The sequence below is a fragment of the Hevea brasiliensis genome, chromosome 4 (assembly GCF_030052815.1).
Source record: "Hevea brasiliensis isolate MT/VB/25A 57/8 chromosome 4, ASM3005281v1, whole genome shotgun sequence".
NCBI lineage: Eukaryota > Viridiplantae > Streptophyta > Magnoliopsida > Malpighiales > Euphorbiaceae > Hevea > Hevea brasiliensis.
The window spans coordinates 21641612-21663285 of NC_079496.1; the positions used below are offsets into that span (position 1 = coordinate 21641612).

The following is a 21674-nucleotide window of genomic DNA, read 5'->3' on the forward strand; positions in this document are numbered from 1 at the left end:
TTTAATCTAGAACTCCATATGTACTAGTAGAGTTCTAAACTAGTTAGGACTATAATGATTTATTTATTTGAATTTGCAAACATATGGATATATTGGAATGTATGAGATGGGTAAGCACTATGGATGAGGGAGCTAAGCTCTCATTTGATTATCTAATTGCTTGAGGATTGTGAGGGTGAGCAAAGCTCCCCAAATTGATATATTTTGTGCTTACAGGTCTAGCGGGCTAAAAAATTTCTGTTGGATAGTCTAATTTATGGCTGGACTCTGTTCGTTTATTTCCTTAGAATTGGACTAGAATTATGGGCTTTATGATTGGGTTAGGAATAGTTAGACTTACTATGGGCTTTGGAGGCCTTATGCTGACCCAAGTCCTAGTGCCGGTCCGGCCCATAATTTTGGTCATGACATAGTTGGTATCAGAGCTTAGCCTTTAGATTCATGGGAAAGTGTATACCTAGAGTTGTCACATGGAGTACATGGTGATGTGGACTAGAGCTAGTAGACATGTTAAGGTCTACCATGGGGTTGCGTGCTCTAAGAGATACTGTGTTTCTTCCAATATGGGGCTAAGTAGCGTACCTATCTAGTATAAGGCACAAGAACATAAAGGTAAGTTGTGGTCGTATAATTGCTCTAGATAGTGACGAGGGTACTACTACTGGCAGTTGTCAGTGGATAGCCTAGTTAGAGTAACTTTATGGTATCAGTGGATTCAAGAGAGATAAAAGATTAGAAAACCTAGTTTGTTGGAATGTACCACAATAACCTATGCAGTGCTCTCATTATTTGTGTTGTAAGCTGTAGATTACAATACGGACATGAGATTATTGTGTAGAGCTGTGTAAATCCCCATGGTGTTTTATGATAAGATTTTGCAAACAGCTTCTTTTTAGTACAATTGCACCATAACGAAATTCTGTTCCTGTAGAGGAGTTAGGAAACTCCTAATTGTGGTTTAAAACCCTTAGGATAAAGTATTAGCTGTTGCTTTTAGGCGATAACCAGAGTAATGACTCGGTCACCCTCACCTAATTTAGAGTTATATCAGAAGTTATCACAAGATTAGAGGTTTTAATATAGTCACAAAGTAGCATCCGTAGAGTTGGACCATTTGGTCTTAGGTATGGGATCTTAGATAGTTTTAGCATTACAGTGTACTTTTTGCCTAGAGTTTGATAAAGATAGTGTTCCTTGTGTGATAGCGAAATGTCGAGTGCGGTTCTACTTCCTAAAATAAATTGAAGGTTACAAATAATGTTGTAGCCTATGAAAAGATTTTTTAGGAGAGTTTGTAGTATGATAAGAAAGTTGATAGCCTTACATAGTTGTGGCAATGTAGTTGATATAGTACCTCTTTTACTATTAGTTGTGCTGTAGAGTATGATAATGTCCTTCAAGAGAGATAGCAGATTGCTACTGGTGTTGGTGACCTACAGAATGGCATCTCAGGTGGGACTATAGTATGTGATAGAGAGTTACTGGCTCAAATGTCCTAGAGGGTTACAAGTTTCACTGTAAGAAACATAAATAATCAAATCATGATGGACGTAAAGTCTTTGATTTAATGATGGGTTTGGGTACCCAGTATCTTAAGTTTTGGCGAATTAAGTGGACATGGGAAAATAGCATCCTTGTAGATCTCCTCCTTGAGGTAGTAGAGGGTAGCCTGTAGTCTAATGGACAAAAATAAAGATTGCGCAGTGAATGTGTAATTACCATTCCCTGAGTTCCTTCTCAGCTTCTTACTGCTCAAGACAATAGTATACTCTAAGCAGAGGAAAGGGTAAGGGCATTAGGTTAGTAAATATAAATCATAGAATATTAGTAGATAGAAGAAGTGCGGAAGGAAGATTAAAACAATCGATCCAAATGTAGCAGGAAAGATAACTTGAATGCCAGTGGAAGTACTAGCTAAAATGGTCAAAAGACCAATTCTGAGTAACATCGAGGTGTAGATGAGAGAATTAAATGAGGAATTATGGCATAAAGACTTGATGTTAGAATTCTAAATGCCAAGACAGTAGTCGTAGAGCTTGTAATTGGAGCTAGGCAGGTATTTTCAGTGTGACCAACAGTATAATTTTGTAAGAAAATATGAGTGATAGTATAATAATATGTAACAGAAAATTTGTAGAGGATAGGATAAGACAAGATAGGTATATGTGTAATTACAAGTTATTAAGAAGTACATGGATTAGAGGAGTGATTGTTAGTAAGACTGGAGTTAGTTTTGGAAGAATCTATCAATACTTTATCTTTCAGAACATAGCAGAGTATAAGGGGCACTAGACAAATGATCATAAGTATGGAAGACAAATGAGAATAAGAAGAGACTGTAAATTCTAAGATGATATGTCAGGTGGGACAACAGTACAATAAAGGGTAGGTGCAGTTTATATTTTATAATAGAAAGCGATAATTGTGAAGAGATGATGAAATTTAAAGAGGAGGATCAAGAAACATGGGTAGATTTGAGGCTGAAGTCTGGAAAGCTATAGGCAATATATGTGGCTACATCAAGAAGAATGAATACATAAAGTATCTTGTCTGGGATTGTAGTACAACACTCACTTCTTACTGCCATGATAGTTTAGGTGAAACTTATAGGTTCAAGGATACCTATCTAACCATGAAGGGCAATTTCTTACAAAGGATAGTAGGGGACGATAATGTTTTGATGGTCATGTTAAGAAGGGGACACAAGAAGAATCATCCATTGTGAATGGTCTGTATTCCATAAAATGAGTAGTAGGTTAGTACTATAGTATGATATTATATAGTGAATGTGCTGGTGGAAACCAATCGCAGAGTTAGAATTTTGAAAGTAATGGAGTTAGCAATCGAGTTAGGACTAAGAAATAATAAAAAGGTGTATTTCTATATTCTTGGAGTGGAAGAGTTTAGCTTTTTTAGCTCCATACAATCTAGTGTCAGCCATAAGTGCTAGAAAGATGTTAAGACGTAGCTGTCAAGGTTATGTGTGAGAGACACATCTTGTCACACCCCGGCTTAGGGGGTCCCAGCTCAAGCCCCTCTATGGGTGGCCTTCTTGCCAGCGTACCCTTCTAGAGGCCGGACCTGCGACTCACAAGGTACTGTCCGCTTTGTGGAAATTAAATCCCTTAAGCCTGCGAGCTAGGATTCGAACCCTTATCACTCACGGTTTGCTTAGCCTCTCACCAATTGGTGCGGCTCGGCTCAATTGGTGAGCGAGCTAAATCGTGGTGATAAGGTGAATCTAACTGCGGCAGTTATTCCACAAGCGACGATGTAATCGCAGTCAACCTCTGTGGCAAAACCACCATAGAAAGGCTTGAGACTAGCCGAGTGTGTTTAATAAAGCGCCTTTTATTGTCACACACCGGCAGGGCTCGGCTCAAGCCCCTCTATGGGTGGCCTTCTTGCGTGCCCTTCAGGCGGGACTGCGACTCACAAGGTCTTGTCGCTTTGTGGAAATTAAATCCCTTAAGCCTGCGAGCTAGGATTCGAACCCTTATCACTCACGGTTTGCTTTGCCTCTCACCAATTGGTGCGGCAATTGGTAAGAGCGAGTAAGCCGTGAGGTGATATGGGTTCGAATCCTAACTGCGGCGAGATTTAATTCCACAAAGCGGGCGATATATGAGTCGCGGTCGGCCTCTAAAAGTATCTTGGCGGCAGAAAACCACCATAGAGGCTTGAGCTGAGACTAAGAGTGTGACAATAAAGCGCCTTTGTGTCACACCCGGCTTAGTGGGCTGACTCAAGCCTCTAGTGAGCCTTCTTGCCGTGCCCTTCAGAGGCGGGCACGCAGCTCAAATCGATCTTGTCGCTTTGGTGGAGTTAATCCCTTGGCCTGCGAGCTAGGATTGAACCCATATCACCTCACGGTTTTACTGCCTCTTACCAATTGGTGCTCAATTGGTAGAAGCAATCAAATGGTGATATGAGTTGAATCCTGCTGCGAATAACTCCACCAAGCGAACGATTGATTTTGTCTGACAACCTCTAAAAATGCGCTGTAAGAAAAACCTAGCAGAAGTATATTATCATCAAAGGTACTTATGTGGAAAATGTACCTATTATTAGGGAATTTATTAATGTTTTTCCTGAGGAGCTTCCTGGGATACCACCTGATAGAGAGATTGAATTTTGCATAGATACTGTGTCGAGTACAAACCCCATTTCTATATCACCCTACAGGATAGCGCCAACGGAGTTAAAAGAATTGAAAGAACAACTGTAGGAGCTTCTAGACAATTATCTGACCAAGCACATCACCTTAGGGTGCTCCTATTTTATTTGTAAGGACGAATGATGGGTCATTAAGGTTGTGCATTGACTACAGATAGCTAAACAAGGTAACAGTTAAGAATAAGTATCTATTCCCTAAGATTAATGACTTGTTTAATTAGTTGTTAAGAGCAAGATACTTCTCTAATATAGACCTACGATCGGGCTATTATTAGCTGAGAATAAGTAGTGAGGATGTGTCAAAAATAACATTCAGGACTAGGTATGGTCATTATGAGTTCTTAATGATGTCGTTTGGACTCACTAATTCACTAATAGCCTTTATAGATCTAATGAACAAAGTGTTTAGACCAATCCTAGATCACTTTGTTATTGTTTTCATAGATGATATTTTAGTATATTCCCTAACCGAGGAAGAACATGCTTGGCATTTAAGGATGATGTTGCAGACCTTGAGGAAGCATCAGTTGTATGCTAAGTTTTCAAAGTGTGAGTTTTAGCAGGAAAGTATTTCATTCTTATGACATGTGGTCTCTAGTGAAGGCATTCAAGTGGATCTCAAGAAAATTGAAGCAGTCACTGATTGGCTTAGGCCTACTACAGTCACTGACGTGTGAAGTTTTCTAGGCCTAGCAGGTTATTACAGGTGCTGTGTATAGATCGTCTCCAGGATAGTAGCTCCTCTGACACAGTTGACTCGAAAGAATGTCCTATTTTTTCAGTCAGATGAGTGTGAGGAAAGCTTTCAGAAGCTTAAAGATTGTTTAATATCAACTTCTGTGTTAACTTTACCAGTGAGTGGAGAAAGGTATACGGTATACCATGATGTTCTAGAGTTGAATTGGGGTGTGTCTTGATGCAACATGGTAAAGTAGTGGCTTACACTTTAAGGTAGTTAAAGAAGCACGAGCATAACTATCCCACTCATGATCTGAAAATAGCGGCTGTAGTCTTTAGACTAAAAATCTAGAGGCATTACCTATATGGTGAAATGTGCGAAATATACACCAACCACAACAGCTTAAAGTATATTTTTTAACAGAGGGATTTAAATTTAAGGCAGAGGAGATGGATGGAGTTCTCTGTGGTGGTTACATGAGATAGGTAGGAGTTAGTACAATGACCTCATGGCAAAAAGGATACTAGAAATTCATAATATCACAAAACTAAGAAGTACAAGTGCTTTTATAACAGAGAAAAGTCTTGCTAACACTTTAATGGCCAAATAGGATCAGCAATGATTTTCGATAAGGTGCATGCAAAGGTAGTTATTTCAGAAGAGAGCTTCATGAGACATTATATGGCAGAAAATGTAGATCCCCTCTGTATTGGAAAGAAGTTGGAGAGGCGAGAGTACATGATTTAGATCTGGTACATACCCTTCAAAGATGATTCCTTTGATAAGAGAACATTTAAAGACGACTTTTAGCAGACATAAGAGTTATGCAGATCCAAGGAGGAAAGATGTAGAAATTACAGAGGGTGATTATGTATTCTTAAAGTTCTCTCCTATAAAAAGAGTTATGAGATTTAGAAAAAAAGGCAAGTTAGCACCCCATTACATAGGACATTTTGAGATTATAGACAAAGCAGGAGCAGTTGTGTCACACCTTACCCCTTCGTAAGGCATAACATGATCCCGTAGAATACTTAATGAACTACCGAACTTCACCTACCGATAACTCATTAAGTACTCTACAAGGGATTTTAAAACAATTTTCTTACATTTTGGAAGTGGTGAGCATTTTAGTGGGAATTAAAAACCATTTATTCAAGTTTAAATACTAGTAAAAAATTTTGTCCATTTTAAATTTTGCCGCAAATTTTATAAAAATTTTGACAGAGTTCCCTCTGTATTTTGAGAAACCAGTTCTTCAAAGACCTGTAAAAAGCACTTCCAAAAGTTTTCCACAACTCCCAATCTCCAATAAAACTCAAATCAACCCAATTCAAATCACTTCAAAGCAATTTCCACAATTTAATCAAATTTGGTCATCACAAAATTTTTAATACTTCATTAACAAGGCATAAAACAAAAAATTCATATTTACAAATATTAAATTTACAGAAGCAACCCAAAATAATATTATTACAATTTATTTACAACTTGCTCAATTTACATTGATACTTATGACATTCTGATTTACATCAAAATAACCATAAGGGTATAAAACAATACTCGTACAAAAGGGATCAAGAAGTTCTTGTCAATCCCGCAGCTCACTCTGCTGCTTTCTCCTTGCTCTTATCTGCGACAGTAAATTAAACTATCGCTGAGTATAAACATACTCAGTGGTGCACAATAAAAATTTAAAATGCGATACATAAATCATTTATTGATGAAACATAATTTGAATACTTCACAATCACATTTCACAAATATCAAAGCTCATAACAACTCATTTTGTCAAATAATATATTAAACATAGTTTAGTCAAACAATTTCATAAACACAGTGTTGCCAAAATCATACACAACTTAAGCCATGACACAAAATTTCCGATCAATGCCGCGTTGTACACCACGACAAAGCAATCTCAACCCCATTAATCGAAATCAATGAGGGAGGTGGCTAGCTAGCTAATGAGTACTCATCCGATCTACAACCTCAACTGGCAAGCCAGAGAGGGAGGAAAATAAACGATCTCACCCCATAAATGGAGGAGGATTAATAAGTAACTGTCATGCTAAGTGTGAATCAAAAATCCATTTCAAACACTTTATTCAAATATTGCATACAAAGATCAAATCAATTTCCAAAGTTACAATTTAATCACAAGATGGCAACACAAAGTTCTTAAATTCATATTGCGTACTAAATTAATTTTTCAAAAATAAAATGCTTAAATAGGGTTTATTATGCACAAACCTCAAGCAAGTCGTCCCTTAGCCTCGACTCGTTTCCTCGGGTTCCTTCCCGATATTCTTTTCAATTGAAACATAAAATTTTACAATGTTTCAGTACTAGAACTTAACATAAGTCTAAAAATAAATTTAACTTCACTTTAATTAGCTCTATTGCGTTAAATTCTACGTTCTCAAAGTTTTTGTGTTTCGGGTTACTATTCACTATACTATTCAAGTCAAATTGTTGACTTTTTAAGAATTAATAGGTATGGGAACTCCAACTTCACCCACATACCACATTTTGGTCATTAAACTTGTTGGTTTTGGTCATTTTCTCAAAGCTTAGGTCATTTTGGCAAAATTGCCAATTTTCGGTTTTAGTGCTTCAAAGTTGCACTGTTCCATTGGTCGATCTACTGTTGGAATTTGACAAAACTTCCTTCATAGAAAATGTTCCTTATTGTCTTAAGTGTATTCTCATTTTTGGATCACCTCAATCAAAGTTTTGTAGCTCAAGTTATGGCCAAAATAAGTTTACTGTTCACGTGCACTGTTTATACTGGTATCTTGGGTTCTGGCAGATTTTGATCCAATTTTGGTCAGTAATTTGATCAAGTTAAGTTCATAATTTGGTCTAACTTTCTTCAGATGAAATGTTCTATTATGTCTTAGGTTTCCATCGGTTCAAGAATCGCCTAAATCCGAGTTTTCTAGAGAGAGTTATAGCCATCCAAACCTTACTGCTCAACTGAAAATCTGCAGAGTTGCAGGTTTGGTAACTCAACTTTGCTCAATAATTTGAATGGGTTAATGGCATAATTTGGGGTGATGTTCTTTATGAAAGTTTTAGGTCTATATCTCATCTAATTGCTGGTAAAATTTGAGGTCAATTTGACCTGTCTAGCTCGAGTTATGACCAAATGAACAGTTATTCATTTGGTCAGTTTGGTGCAGTGGCAGCCTGCTCTCATTTCACTTTGGTCAATTGTTTCACCAAGTTTTGGTCAGTTTTTGGTCATGGTTCCTTAATGAAAATTGTGCTATTTTATGTCTATTTTCATCCCCAATTGGTGGCATATCAATTAGTCTTGTAAAATTTGAGTTTTGGTCCTTCAAAGTGGGTTTAGTCATGCTGCCAGCAGCATGACCATTTGACCTCCGAATTTAATTCTCATTCCAAAAATTCCCACACACTTCTTTTGGTCATTATTGACCATTTTTCATCTCACAATAGACCAAAGTCATCATTTATGTATTTTTCTAAAATTTGGTTCACAAACCCTAACATTCAAACCCTAATTCACTCAAATTGTGCAATTAATCACACTTAATGGTTTTAATGCTAATCATTTAACTAAGGAAGGTTTCTAAACTCATTCAAACCCATTAAATTCATGAAATTCATACTCCCTTCAACCAGGCCAAATTTCAGCAATGGTCATTCTCACATGTTTGTTTCATTTAATCAAGTTCTAAGCTCACTTTCAACCATCACATATGCATTTAAATGGATAAATAAAGAGTTTAGCATACTAACCTTTGTGTAGCAATTTTCTTCCTCCTTTCCTTCAAATTTTCCTTCTTTCTTTCTTGCTCAATCCTCTTCTCAAGTTGCCTAGATAAGCTTTAACTATGGTGGCTAATTTTTCTATGGTGAAATCTTATGATTTTCAAGCTCAAAATTGAGCTTTAATAGAGTTTGTGGAGAGGGAGAGGGTGAGGGAGAGAGTGACGTTTTGGAAGAAGAAGATTTGTGTTTTATTTTTTTTTTCTTTTCTTTTCTTTAATCTTATCCCCTTTTTGAAGACAAAAAATCCCCAAATTAATAAAATAAATCAATTAAGCCTTTATGACATCATACATGATGTCATCACTGTGACTTTTCCATCTTCTTTCTTTTTTTTCTTTTTTTTTCTATTTATTTTTTTCTATTAGTTCTTTAATTTAATTCTCGATTCTAAAATTTTCTTTTCACCAATTTTATTTGACAGTTAGGTCAGGAGTCAGCTCTCGGGGTTAATTGACCAAATTGCCCCTCGCCGGTTCATCTCGGTTTGCAAATAATCCAATATTTCTTCCGGCTCCCTGACCTAATTATTTGACTGGCTTAACAGTTCTTTTTCATGATTTTCTCTTTTTCACTGTGTTCATAAGGGTCCTAAGGACCGCAGCGTCACTTTTTACGGTTCAAAATTTGAGTTTAAAATGACTTCGCAGTCGTTCCCGAGGAGGTCACTCATCGTTGTGACTCTCGGCTCGTTTAACCTCTTATGTTCTGTTTTTCTTATTTATAGTTAACTAATTAAACATTACTAATTATTTGTGTTTTTGGCTTCTCAAGTTGTCTTAAGTGTGGCTCTAATCTCTTTAATTGTCCGGACCGATACCGGTCACCGGAACAATGAAATATACCAGGCTAAACCAATAGGGGTGTTACAAGTTGCTTGTCAGTTGAAGTTGCCACCAAACCTTTCTCATGTCCACCCAGTATTCCATATTTCTATGCTTAAGAAATATGTTTCTGACTCTTCTCAAGTGCTGCAACCAAACACAATGGAGTTAAATGAGAACTTGACCATTGAGGAACAACCAGTTGCCATAGTGGATTATCAGATGAGGCAGCTTCGGTCAAAATAGATCTCTATGGTTAAAGTCCTGTGGAGAAGTCAATTTGTAGAGGAATACACGTAGGAGTCAAAGTGGAATAAGCACAACAAGTACTCATACTTGTTTAGTATGTAACTCAATGTATTTATTCTGCCTTGTATAAAAATTCGAGGGCGAATTTTCTATAAGGAAGGAAGAATGTAATGTCCAGAATTTTTAAATAATTATTTTATGTGGGAATTAATTGGTTTGCTAGGCCCAGGAGGGGCATTATGTAGTTGTTGTGTTGTGGGCCTGAAGCATTTTAGATTGAAAAGAGTTAGTTGAGTTATTTTACAAGTTGGGTAGGTCCTAGGTATAGGAAAAATTCTACAGGATTTTCGGCATAAACCTAAGGTGTCTTAGACTGTTTAGTTCTTTGTTTTGAGTTAATATTGATAAATTTCTTGAATATGATTGTTTAGGTGATCCGAGTTAACCTTTCTTATCTTCTCAACCGCCCTAGTGACATTTGGATAATCTGTGAGTAGATATTAATTTTATTTATAATTTCAATATTATTGTATATTCAAGGCATGCCCATGCATTCACTTATAAATAAATATATATAGATAAATTTTTGGCACAGTTTATATTGCATTTTTTCTTGATGAAATTGTTATGGGTATCGCCTTAACGTAGTTTGGAGCTATGTGCGTGTGTCGGCATGCCTGTAGTGTGATATTAGATATGGGTAGGACGGGTAGAATAGTTGAAGCTTGACTCACTGGGACCCAATCTTTTTTGTGAATAAGTCGAGGTGAGTACGGCTTTGAGTTGATATCGTTGATCCCCGCATTTGGATTATTAAGAGAAAGTCCAGCTTGAGTTGATCTCGCTAGCAGAGGTTGGAATTAAGAGAGCTGTATAGGGGATCAGCTCCCATATATATATATATATATAAGATTATTGTGATGCACGGGTGTGTGAGTGCTCCAAATGATCTTTTATGCTTATATTGTTTGAATTGGTTGAAAATGTATGTGTATGTTGCATTTCATACTTAGGGATGCATTAGCCTTAGATAGTTATAGAAATTATATTTAAAATCAATATCTTACTTTATGAGTCGAACGCTCACTCTTGTTCAACTATTTTCCCTAGGTAATAAGAGGGCTCTTTAAGATTAACTTGCTTTTTTTCTCACAGGTTTACCAATAGAAGTTTTATTATTATTTTATTTCCTTGTTTTCTAATCTAGAACTCCATATGTACTAGTAAGGTTCTAAACTGGTTGGGACTGTAATGATTTATTTTTTTGAATTTGTAAACATATTTTATGGATATATTGGAATGTATGAGATGGTTAATCACTATGGATGAGGGAGTTGAGCTCCTATTTGATTATATAATTGCTTGAGGACTGTAAGGGTGAGTAGAGCTCCCTAAATTGAGATATTTTGTGCTTACATGTTGGATGAGCTTGAAGCATGTATTTTATATCATTATTTAGGCATAATTTTTGCACATACTTTACTCTTGCTTCTAGCTATTACTATAGATATTAGCATATATTTAGTCAATTTTGCCTCTTTACACTTCTTAGTTTAATTTTTAGAATTTATTTGTTTTGTAGGTTAAATTTGAAGAATTTTGGTGTATTTTGATAAGAGAAGCCATTTGGAAGAAATTAGAGTTGAATTGTAAAATTTTGAAGTTGAGTTAAAGAAATCGAAAGTTGCACAACCTATGACACAGCTTGTGTCACAGGTTGTGTCATTGTCAGATATGAAGTTTTTCTCGAGCAGAAGGTTACACAACTTGTGACACAAGGCGCAACACAACCGATTCAGCTTGTGTCGTTTTAATGAAAATGGCTGATGTGGCACTTTCGTCCCTTTGATTTAATACATCACTTTCTCCAGAATCTTCTACCTTTTTACCCATTCTAGGGCAGACCTCTGAACCATATAAAAACTTTTTTTTTTCTCTTTCTTTCCATAAGGAGAAAAGGAGGGAGATTTTGCTAGAGAGAGAGAGAGAGGAAGAGGAGCTCGTGAAATCATTTTGCAACAGTAGCAGATGACGTTTTCTGCAACATTCCAGCAGCAGATCCTTCATCACTTTACTGGGTTTTTCTGTTTCTTAGCTTAGATTTTCATTATTTCTTCATTTCTATACTTGGTTTTGTCTTGAAACCATGATTTGTGAGTAGATCTTTGAGATTCTAGAGATGGGCTTGTAAATATTGCTTTGTGTTGTGGTTTTTGAACTGATTTAGTCATTTAAATGAGATTTGTTGTATTTTGATTTATTGCTTGTGAGCTTGTTGCCTTGCTTATTGAATGGACCATCGTTAAGTTAAGTTTTAATCCTTGACAGATGGACTGAAAAGGGAATGTTTGGGATAGATAATCTTGCAATAAACTTAGTTTTCTTAGTGTTAGAGATAATTTAAAAGGATTAAGGGGACTTTCAAAATCAATTAGAGCTTTAATTGGTTTTTTGTTAGGTTTGAAATACCGTGAAAATATGGTTTGATTTGATGAATACCAACTTTGAAATGCTTGAAAAAGGTTTCAAAGAACTAAGAATTGATTTCCCTTAAAATTATAATTTTCATGTGTTTGGCTAAATAGGGGATAAACTACATACAAATAATATTGAAAACCCTATCTCTAGAATCACTTTAATTTTTATTGAATTTAGATTTAAATTCCTCTCAATTTCATAATTAGCAATTTCAATTTAAATTTTGGTAATCTAGTCTAATTAATTTAGTTAATTGTTTGATTTAGTTTAAATTCCCCAAATACCAATTTTAATTTTAAATTTCATTTTTAATATCTTTAAATTTTACCACTCTAATTAGCTTATTCCTTTAACTCCAATTTAAACACAATTCCCTGTGGGAATGATATTTTTAAAACTATACTACTGTGACTCGTGCACTTGCGGAAGCTATTTCACTGCTAACATCAGAGCTAAAAACTCTTTATTGGATAGTCCAATTTATGGCTGGATTATATCCATTTATTTCCTTGAAATTGGACTATAATTATAGGCCTTATGTTTAGGCTAGGAATAGTTAGCCTTACTACGGACTTTGGGAGCTTTTTGCTGACCTAAGTCCTAATGTAGGTCTAGCCCATAATTTGGGTCATGATATATATTTAATATTATATTGATTTGATCTAATTAAATTTTAAACCCTTAATTTGCTGTCTTTCTCGATTCACTAATCAAAACAATTTTAAAAACTTTGGTTTATAATAATTTTTAGTAAATTTCATAAAAAAATAATAAATCTAATAATTAATATATGAAGTATTGGAATTTTTTTATTTACTTACTGTGTCTTTAAAAATAGAGTAAAACCAACTAAGACACTCTTTAATTGTATATTGATAATTTTTTTAGGGTTAATGTTTTAAAAAACTGAAAATTTATGAGTTTTTATAATTATGTCCAATTTTTTATTTTTAATAATTCATCTCAATTTTAAATAGTAATTGTAAATTTATTCAATTATCAAAATTTAAATCAGAAAAGCGATATATGATTAAGATAAAAATATTAATTTTTAAATAATAAGATAAAAATATTAATCTGCTGTTAAATCACCATGAAGAAAAGCATTTTTGACATCCATCTAGAAAAGTTTCTATTTACGAACTGCAGTAATAGCTAAGAGACTGCGAATAGGTATTAATCGGGCCACTGGAGCAAAAGTTTTTTCATAGTCGATGCCATACTCTTGAGTGTACCTTTTGGCTATTAAGCGAGCTTTGTAGCTTTCAATAGTTCCATCAGAACGAGTCTTGATTTTGTAAATCCATTTGCAACCAATAGGGGTCTTGTTTGGTGGAAGATCAACTAAATCCCAAGTATGAGTTTTCTCTAAAGCCCAAGTTAAATCGGTCATAGCTTGCTGCCAAAGAGGGTCAGTACTTGCCTCACGATAAGAACGAGGCTCATGAAGGGTTGCAATATTAGAGTAACAGTGAAAATCAGAAAGATAATGAGGAGTTTCTCTTACACGGGTAGAACGATGAAGAGTAGTGCTAGGAGGAGATGCAGGCGCAGGTACTGGATCAACAACTGGTACAGATTCAATAGGGGCAGGTGTAGTTGGGCTAATATTGAGCACATCACAATCACCTGGATCAGGACTTGGAAACAGCTCTTTGGAGGAGTCAGTGAAAAATAGAGAGTCAGTATTGACAGAGTGATGAAATTTGGAAAGAGAAGAGAACATAGTCTTGTCCCAAAAGGTAACATGACGAGAGATGCGTAACTTATTAGAAACAGGATCCCAATAACGATACCCTTTGTGTTCAATGTCATAACCAAGAAAACAATATAGACGAGCATGGGGTTCTAATTTGGTATGTTCATAAGGTTGTAAAAGAAGAAAAGAAACACATCCAAAAGGTTTAAGGATGGAATAGTCAGGAGGTTGTCCAAACAACTTTTCAAAATGAGATAAATTATGAAAAACCAAGGTAGGAAGACGGTTATAATATAAACAGCATGAAGAGCTGCTTCTCCCCAAAATTTTTCTGGACATGAGGCAGAAAGAAGAAGAGTATGTACAGAATCAAGAATATGGCGATGCTTGCGTTCGGCTCACCCATTCTGTTGAGAGGTGTGAGGACAAGAACGTTGAACAATGGTGCCTTGTTGACTAAGAAACTGAAGTAAAGAAGAATCCCGATATTCTATGGCATTGTCTGTTCCGAGAATTTTAATGTCACAAGAGAGTAAATCGAGAATAATCATCAATAAATATCACAAAATAATGAAAACCATTTATTGAAGAAATAGGAGAAAGACCCCAAATGTCAGAATAAATTAAACCAAAAGGAGTGTCTGAAGTAGTATTATTATGAGAAAAAGATAATGCAAGTTGTTTTGCAAGGTGACAATTTAAACAATTAAATGACTCAAACTTAGTAGATCCTAATAATCCACGAGAAATTAAGGGTTGAATTTTACTGGCAGAAGCATGACCAAGATGAAGATGCCATTGGTGAATGGAGGAATTAGGGATTGTAGCTGCAGACACAAATCTCTGAGGAAGATGTAAAGATGCAAGCTCAAATAATCGACCCACTCTGCGACCCTCCCCAAGAATCTGTCCCGTTTGTGGATCCTGTACTTGGACACCATGGGGAGAAAAAATAACATTTAGACCTTTTTCACACAACTGACCAACAGAAATAAGATTGAGTGCCAAATTAGGGATATAATAGGTGTTAGGGAGATGAAGATTTGAGGTAAACTCATGACCAGTATGTGTAATATTCATTTTAGTACCATTTGCAGTATGGATTGGTGGTAAGGAAGATACAAGTTTTGCAGAAGACAAAAATTTAATATTAGTGGTCATATGATTACAACATGCAGAGTCAAAAAGCCAATAAGAATTACTCGGAGTGGTAGACATGGCAGTAGGAGAATTAGAAGGGATAACCTGTTTGAATAGTGCCTCCAGATCACTCATGGTGATGGCAGTAGAACCCTCAGTAGCAGCAACAGCAGTGACAGAGGAAGATCCAAGCTTTGAGATATTCTTGAATTTAGAATGCCCTCCTTTTGGTCTTGGAGGGCGTGTGGGACAATGTTCAAGAATATGACCATAACCATGATAATATATGCATTCTATAGTAAGACAATATGCAAAAGCATGACCAATTTGATTATAATTTTTACAGAGTTGATTGCCAGACTTGAACTAAAACATATTGATGAAAAATAGAAATGGGGATTTTGTCTTCTCTTTAGAAACTTTTCTTAGACTCATCTTTTTTTTTTTTTCATTATTTTTCTTCTCTTTATTCTTTTTCTTCTTTAAATTTCCTCTCTTTTAAATCTCCTCTCTTTTTTTTCTTTTTTTTTATTTTCTATTTTTTTAATAAATTCTCACACCTCTGTCTATTTGAAACAGATCTGAATTTATCCCCTCATATGTATGTCTAACAAGTAAGAAGATTATGTACTCCCATTATTAGGGTCTTGTCTCTTCTTAGTAGGGTTCTGTTTTGTTTTTGTTTCTTTTAGTATTTGATGGGCTTTTTGGTAGATCAAAATATAATGTAAATATTTAACTCTTTTTGATTAGAGATTTTGAATTTTTAAATACGCGTGATGATCTTTTATCAATAAAATACTATATTTCTCTATTAAAATTTAGTAGATTAAACTCTTATGCGGACCACAGGGCTAATAAATTTATTGCATATAATCTCTGAATAGAAGTTTTCAATTGTTTATATTTATAGTTTTTCTTTTATGTGAAGATTATGATTTAATTACTTTTTGATACTTGTTAATGAATTGCTAAATTTTAAAAAATTTTTAAAAAAAAACTTATTGATGTAAAAATCCATTTTTAAACAAGTAAACATATATATATATATATATATATATATTAAACAGTGTAATATTTTTAAGAACTTTTAAATTATAATTAACAAAGGAAAATACTTTCCACCCTAACACAATTTAATGTTAGCATTAGTTATGTAAACAAAGTTTATCAAGTGTAAATTATTACTTTTTCCAATAATTATCTATATAATTTATTAATGATAGATCAAGAAAGAAATAAGGTGTGTGTAGAATCCACTAAATTTTATATGTGGAATTCACTTTTTTTTTAGTTTATTATGTATTTATCTAAATAAGAAAAATTCTTGCGAGTGACTACTGAATAGGTTAAAAAATTTAGAAATTAAAAGTAAATTTTAAGATTTCACTAATAAAATATAGAAAAAATTACAAAAAGGTGACTTGTAATAATGAAGGATATTAGATGAAAAGGCTACATTTCGTTAATAATAGAAAAACACAGAGTTCTTTTTGTCACAAACTTAACCTCAGAACCTGACTTAAAAATGTGGGATATCAGAATGCACCTTTTTATAAATTTTCCTAAAATTTTATTGATTGGAATTGAATATAGAAGGGAGACATGGAAAATGCAAGTAGTAGAAAGGGACAGAATGGCAAAGTCCAAAACCCGAAATTACAAAGAACACTGCTTCTGAACATTAAACAAGACAAGGCCATGACTGAACCCCCACTATGGACGAGGAAGAACCTCAAATTCCAAGCACTGAACACAGTAGAAAAGACACTTATCCTACATGCCTAGTCATTCCCAGATTACAAGCCCATCCCTTCAATATGCACACATACACACACATTCTTTGGCTTTCTGACTATTCCCAGATTATAAGCCCATCCCTTCAATATGCACACATACCCACATTCTTTGGCTTTCTAGTCATTCCCAGATTACAAGCCCATCCCTTCAATATGCACACATACACACACATTCTTTGGCTTTCTAGTGGGATATAACATGATGATAAACTTGTTTCTGCACCAAAGTTTTTATCAGTTGGACCCTTATAACCCACCACATTGAGCACTTTGCACACGTAGGAGAGACCTTTCCCAATAATTCTGTTTCATGGCCAACCCACATTCAACGATTCCAATACATTTCATATAAACTCATGACGAACGGTTATGATAAAACCATACATACAACAATTGTATTATAAAATTTATCGGCAAACAACTCTCACTATATTAGCATCTCCAAAATACTAGCAGTCAGAAAGACTATTGTTATCATTGCTATTTTGCAGCATGTAATCATGCCTAAGTGCTAATTTGCATTAAAGGAAACTCCATTCATACCCAAGTCACAGCTTGGAAAAAAAAATCAGAGTTCTGCTGAAGTTGACTTGCAAAAATAAATTATCCTGCCCATGTTGAGATAAAAATGAGAGTTTTTGATAGTCAAATCAGGATTTTGAAATTGGAAGCCAATCTGAAATTGTGAAATGATTTTCAGATGGCAAAAAGTGAATGATTTTGTCATGTTCCCCAATGTCTAGTACAATGATGTTTCCTCTTCTGATTGGCTAGTAGATGAAATGAGAACTCCAATAACAAGTTGCCACTCTGTTTATTGCCACTGGTAACAGAATTGAAACTACTTAAACCTTATCTTCAATGTTCTATTTCCTAAAAAATTCTTTTTTAAAATGGACCAACTGTCAACTATCCAACCAAAAATAGACCCAAAATGCCAGCATTTATGAGGAAGGGCAAAAATCATGGGTTTAGATATGGAAATCAATTGCACTTCAACAATTCAATTTGGTGCAATTTTGAGAACCTTCCCCTAAGAATTTGAATATTTAAGAGAAAACTGGTATGTTATGTTGCACACATCACCATATTTACAGATCAGGCTAGAGCAGTACAAAGAAAGAAAATACAGGGGAAAGAACAGAGGATACACATCACATGTACTAATGGAATTCTATACTTTAATTTTTTCATGTACATCAAGTGAAAGAATAAGCAGAGACCAGCTGAGCTCCAATCTACCTATACCCAAAAGCTACAAGCTGCTCCCTCAAAACCTCTCACTCTAAAGCATATGAACCAAAAGAACAAAAAAAGAACCCAGAAACAGGGTGATACTGTAACAGAGAAGGAGACCCGGGGACATATCTGCAGGCAATCCCTCTGGTAAATCTCCTTTCTGAATCTTCTGCTAAGAAAATCATAGCTACACAGCCTTCTCTACTAGACCTGCTTCTCCAAATCCTTAGCACTAATAAAAGTGCCGTGAAAACCATAAGGAACTCGAGAAGGAAGCTTAACTGTTGCTTCTAGCTGCAAATTCATGGCATTCACAATTTGCAGCTCGGATTTCCACTCTTTTTCGTCATGAACAAAGCATAAAATATACCCAGAATCTTCTTTCCCTGAATTGGAATTTGGGTCACTCCGGAAGAAACAGGGTCTCACCACCATACTTGTGATCTCCATAGATGTATTTGTGTACCTCTCCTGTTGAGAGGTCTGCTTTAGCAAAACCAGATACTTTGGGCCATGGCTCGGCAAGAGCCAAGTAAGCAAACTGAGTCTTTCTCCCGAGAAGGTATCGATTGACCATTCCTGCTTCCAAGTTTACTTGTTCAGTAGCAGAAATGATAGGGCAGCGAGTGGACTTTCCAGTCTTTAAATTTAGCCTGATTTCTGAGAGAACACTCTTCAAACTCTCATCACATTCGTTAAAAATGGAATCTGGTGGAGTCATGCAAGATCCAATCACTACAACCTCATCAGTTTCAGGCTCCTCCCAAGCGTTCCAGAGATGGAAACAGAAGCAATCAGGTGCTTCAATCCACCTAATCTTGGAAGCGTCATTGGCTTTCTTTTCCAATATCCCAAACCTTGACATCTTGTTCTTGTCGTAGATTACGGGAGAGCCACCGCTAATCATTTCAGGCAATTTGAAAACAACTTGTTGATCAGGAATAACAACAAACCTCTCAGTAATGGCAAAATCATGCATCATGGTTGGCTGATCAAGTGAGATTTCAACATCAGGAGACTTTTTACCATCTGGAGAAAATCTGAAATATTTCAAATATGGTTTCTGGACAACATCATAGCTAAGAGCAAACATTTCCCCAGAAAATGGGTCGACTTTTGGGTGAGCAATCATTGTAGTCTTGAGTTGGCCATTGAAATTGTATCGCCCAACAGTTTTGAGGTCGCCAGAGGGAAGAACACGAACATGGTAAGGCAAATCATCTTCAGACATGGCAAGAAGACGACCGTCGAAGTAAACCAACCCAGCGTTAGCAACACCAGTCCCATGGCTAGGATCAACAATACCAAAAAGCCCACGAGCATAGAATAGCAACAGCCTAGCTATCCCAGAGTGGCCATGGAGCTCACCGATGGCCTTGGGGAAAACTGGACGTCCCAATTCTTTCTCTTGAACCAGCCGGTTTGTCTCCGTGAAGCGGCAAGCATAACTCACGGACCCATTCTCAAACCGGACAGCATGAACCATCCCATCACCATCAAAAAAGTGGTGTCCAGCCACCGGCTCGTGAAGCGGGTTTGCTCCGTTTCGAAGATAAACACCTCGAATGCTATCTGGGATTTTCCCGGTAACGGGCAAATTATGTACAACGGGTTGCTCCGGCACGGGAGCGAAGTTGCCGGAGATTTGGACTGTTGGGTTAGCAGTTTTGGGAAGAGGGTATCGACGTTCATGTAAAACTAAAGCAGTCTCCACAACATCTAAGGCCAAAGCTGCAGCTCTCTGTAAAAAGTTCCATTGCTTTGGCTCTTGTGCCAATGATTTATCAACCGAAGGAGGAGAAGGAGTAATTTTCTTAGGATTTCTTGTGGAAATAGAAGGTGAGGGAGGATAAGTAGTGGTTCTTGTGGATTGTTTAGGAAAATGGAGAATGGAAGGAGTATGGAGAGAGCAAGAGATGTAAGGCTTTCTACTAGGCATGTCAAGAGAGGCCATGCTTATAGCAGATGCAGGAGGCGATGAAGAAGACATGGTTGTGTAATTGAGATTAATGTATAAGTTCGAGATGTTTAGTTGGGCCTGGAAGAGTTGAAGAGGAGAGAAAAGAGTGAGTTAGGTGAAGACAGAGTGATGATCTGAGTCCGAGAAAGAAAGCAGAGAGAGGAAAGGTATATATAGAGGAAGAAGAAGGTCCACCTCGAACGTGTAATTGAAGACCACGTGTTGCATTGCAAAGAAGTGAGCGGGGCTCGGCTCTTTATTAAAAAGTAGGTGAAGGCGAAAGTGAAGTTGAGGAAGGCCATTAATCGTGAGGTTAAATTTTAGAATGGTATGCTTGTAATATAATTTCTAATTTTTTATAAAAATAATTAAATTAAATATTTATATTTAAATATATGTATTAATTATATATATATATATATATATATATTAATATAAATATTTTATTTTACGATTATATAAAATTTACCCTTGTATGAAACTGAATTTATATTAAGCATATTTTTTAAATTAAATATTTATATTAAAATTTATACAAAATCAAATAAAATATGTATAAGAATCTTATGATAGTGAAATCTATTTTAAAATACACCACCACACCACTGTTTCCTCTCTTATAAAAATATGAGTCTCCACAAAATAAAAAGAATGAATGTCGTATAATTATTGAGATAATATACATATTAAAAATATTGAATAATCTTTTAGTAAGTGGTAGAACTAATTAGGTGGCGAAAATCTCATGTCCCATCCCCCCAAAAAAAAAATTAAAATTTCACCCATAAATTTAATATATTTTTTCAAAAATTATTGTTTGTCACCCCTAAAATTTTTAAAATTAAAGTTAGCTATAAATTTTATTGTGTTTTTAAAAAAATTACTATTTACCCCTTAAATATTTTTTTTTTGTCTTTGCATTTTTTTGTACAAGTTTTATTTATATTTTTTATATTATTTAATTTTAATCTCTTAATATTTTATATTTTTATTTTAATATCTATAGTTTTATCAAAATTTCACTTAATTGCTTTTTAATTTTTATTTTTTCCCACCCAATAACAAAATTTTAGTTATGCCCCTATTTCAATTATAAGTGCTTCATACTTTGATATGATCACTACCCTTAATTAAAACCAATTTTTTCTCTTTTTTAGTAATTGTGAAAATTTATTAAAGAGTACATCTACTATAAGTTCAGACTCATACAAAAATAAGTTTAACAATCATTAGATTAGATATTTGTATTGAGATATATATAAAATTAATTAAAATATATATATATATATATATATATATATATATAGTATATAAATCTAAATATAAGATTTTAATTTAACGGTTAATAAGTTTATTCTTATACGTAGTCAAGCTCATCATTGCCTTTTTATTTGTTCTTATCAATAGTTGGATCTAAGGGTGTGCAAATAATCGGTTCGGTTCCGAACTGAACCGAACCGATAAAATCAAAAATTTAAAATTAAAAATTTAAAAAACGAACCAAATTGATTAATAAGAGAAAACTAAACCGAACTAAATCAATAAATATTAATTCAGTTCGGTTTTAAACCGATTAAACCAAAATTTATAAAATTTCATATTTTCAACATTAAATCTAAATAATAAAAACATGAAA

At 35.0% G+C, this 21674-nt stretch overlaps 1 pseudogene; it reads right to left on the reverse strand.

The window, feature by feature from the left end:
* Positions 1 to 17998: 17998 nt before the first annotated feature.
* On the reverse strand, positions 17999 to 20194 carry LOC131179268 (9-cis-epoxycarotenoid dioxygenase NCED3, chloroplastic-like; annotated as a pseudogene).
* Between the last annotated feature and the right edge of the window lie 1480 nt (positions 20195 to 21674).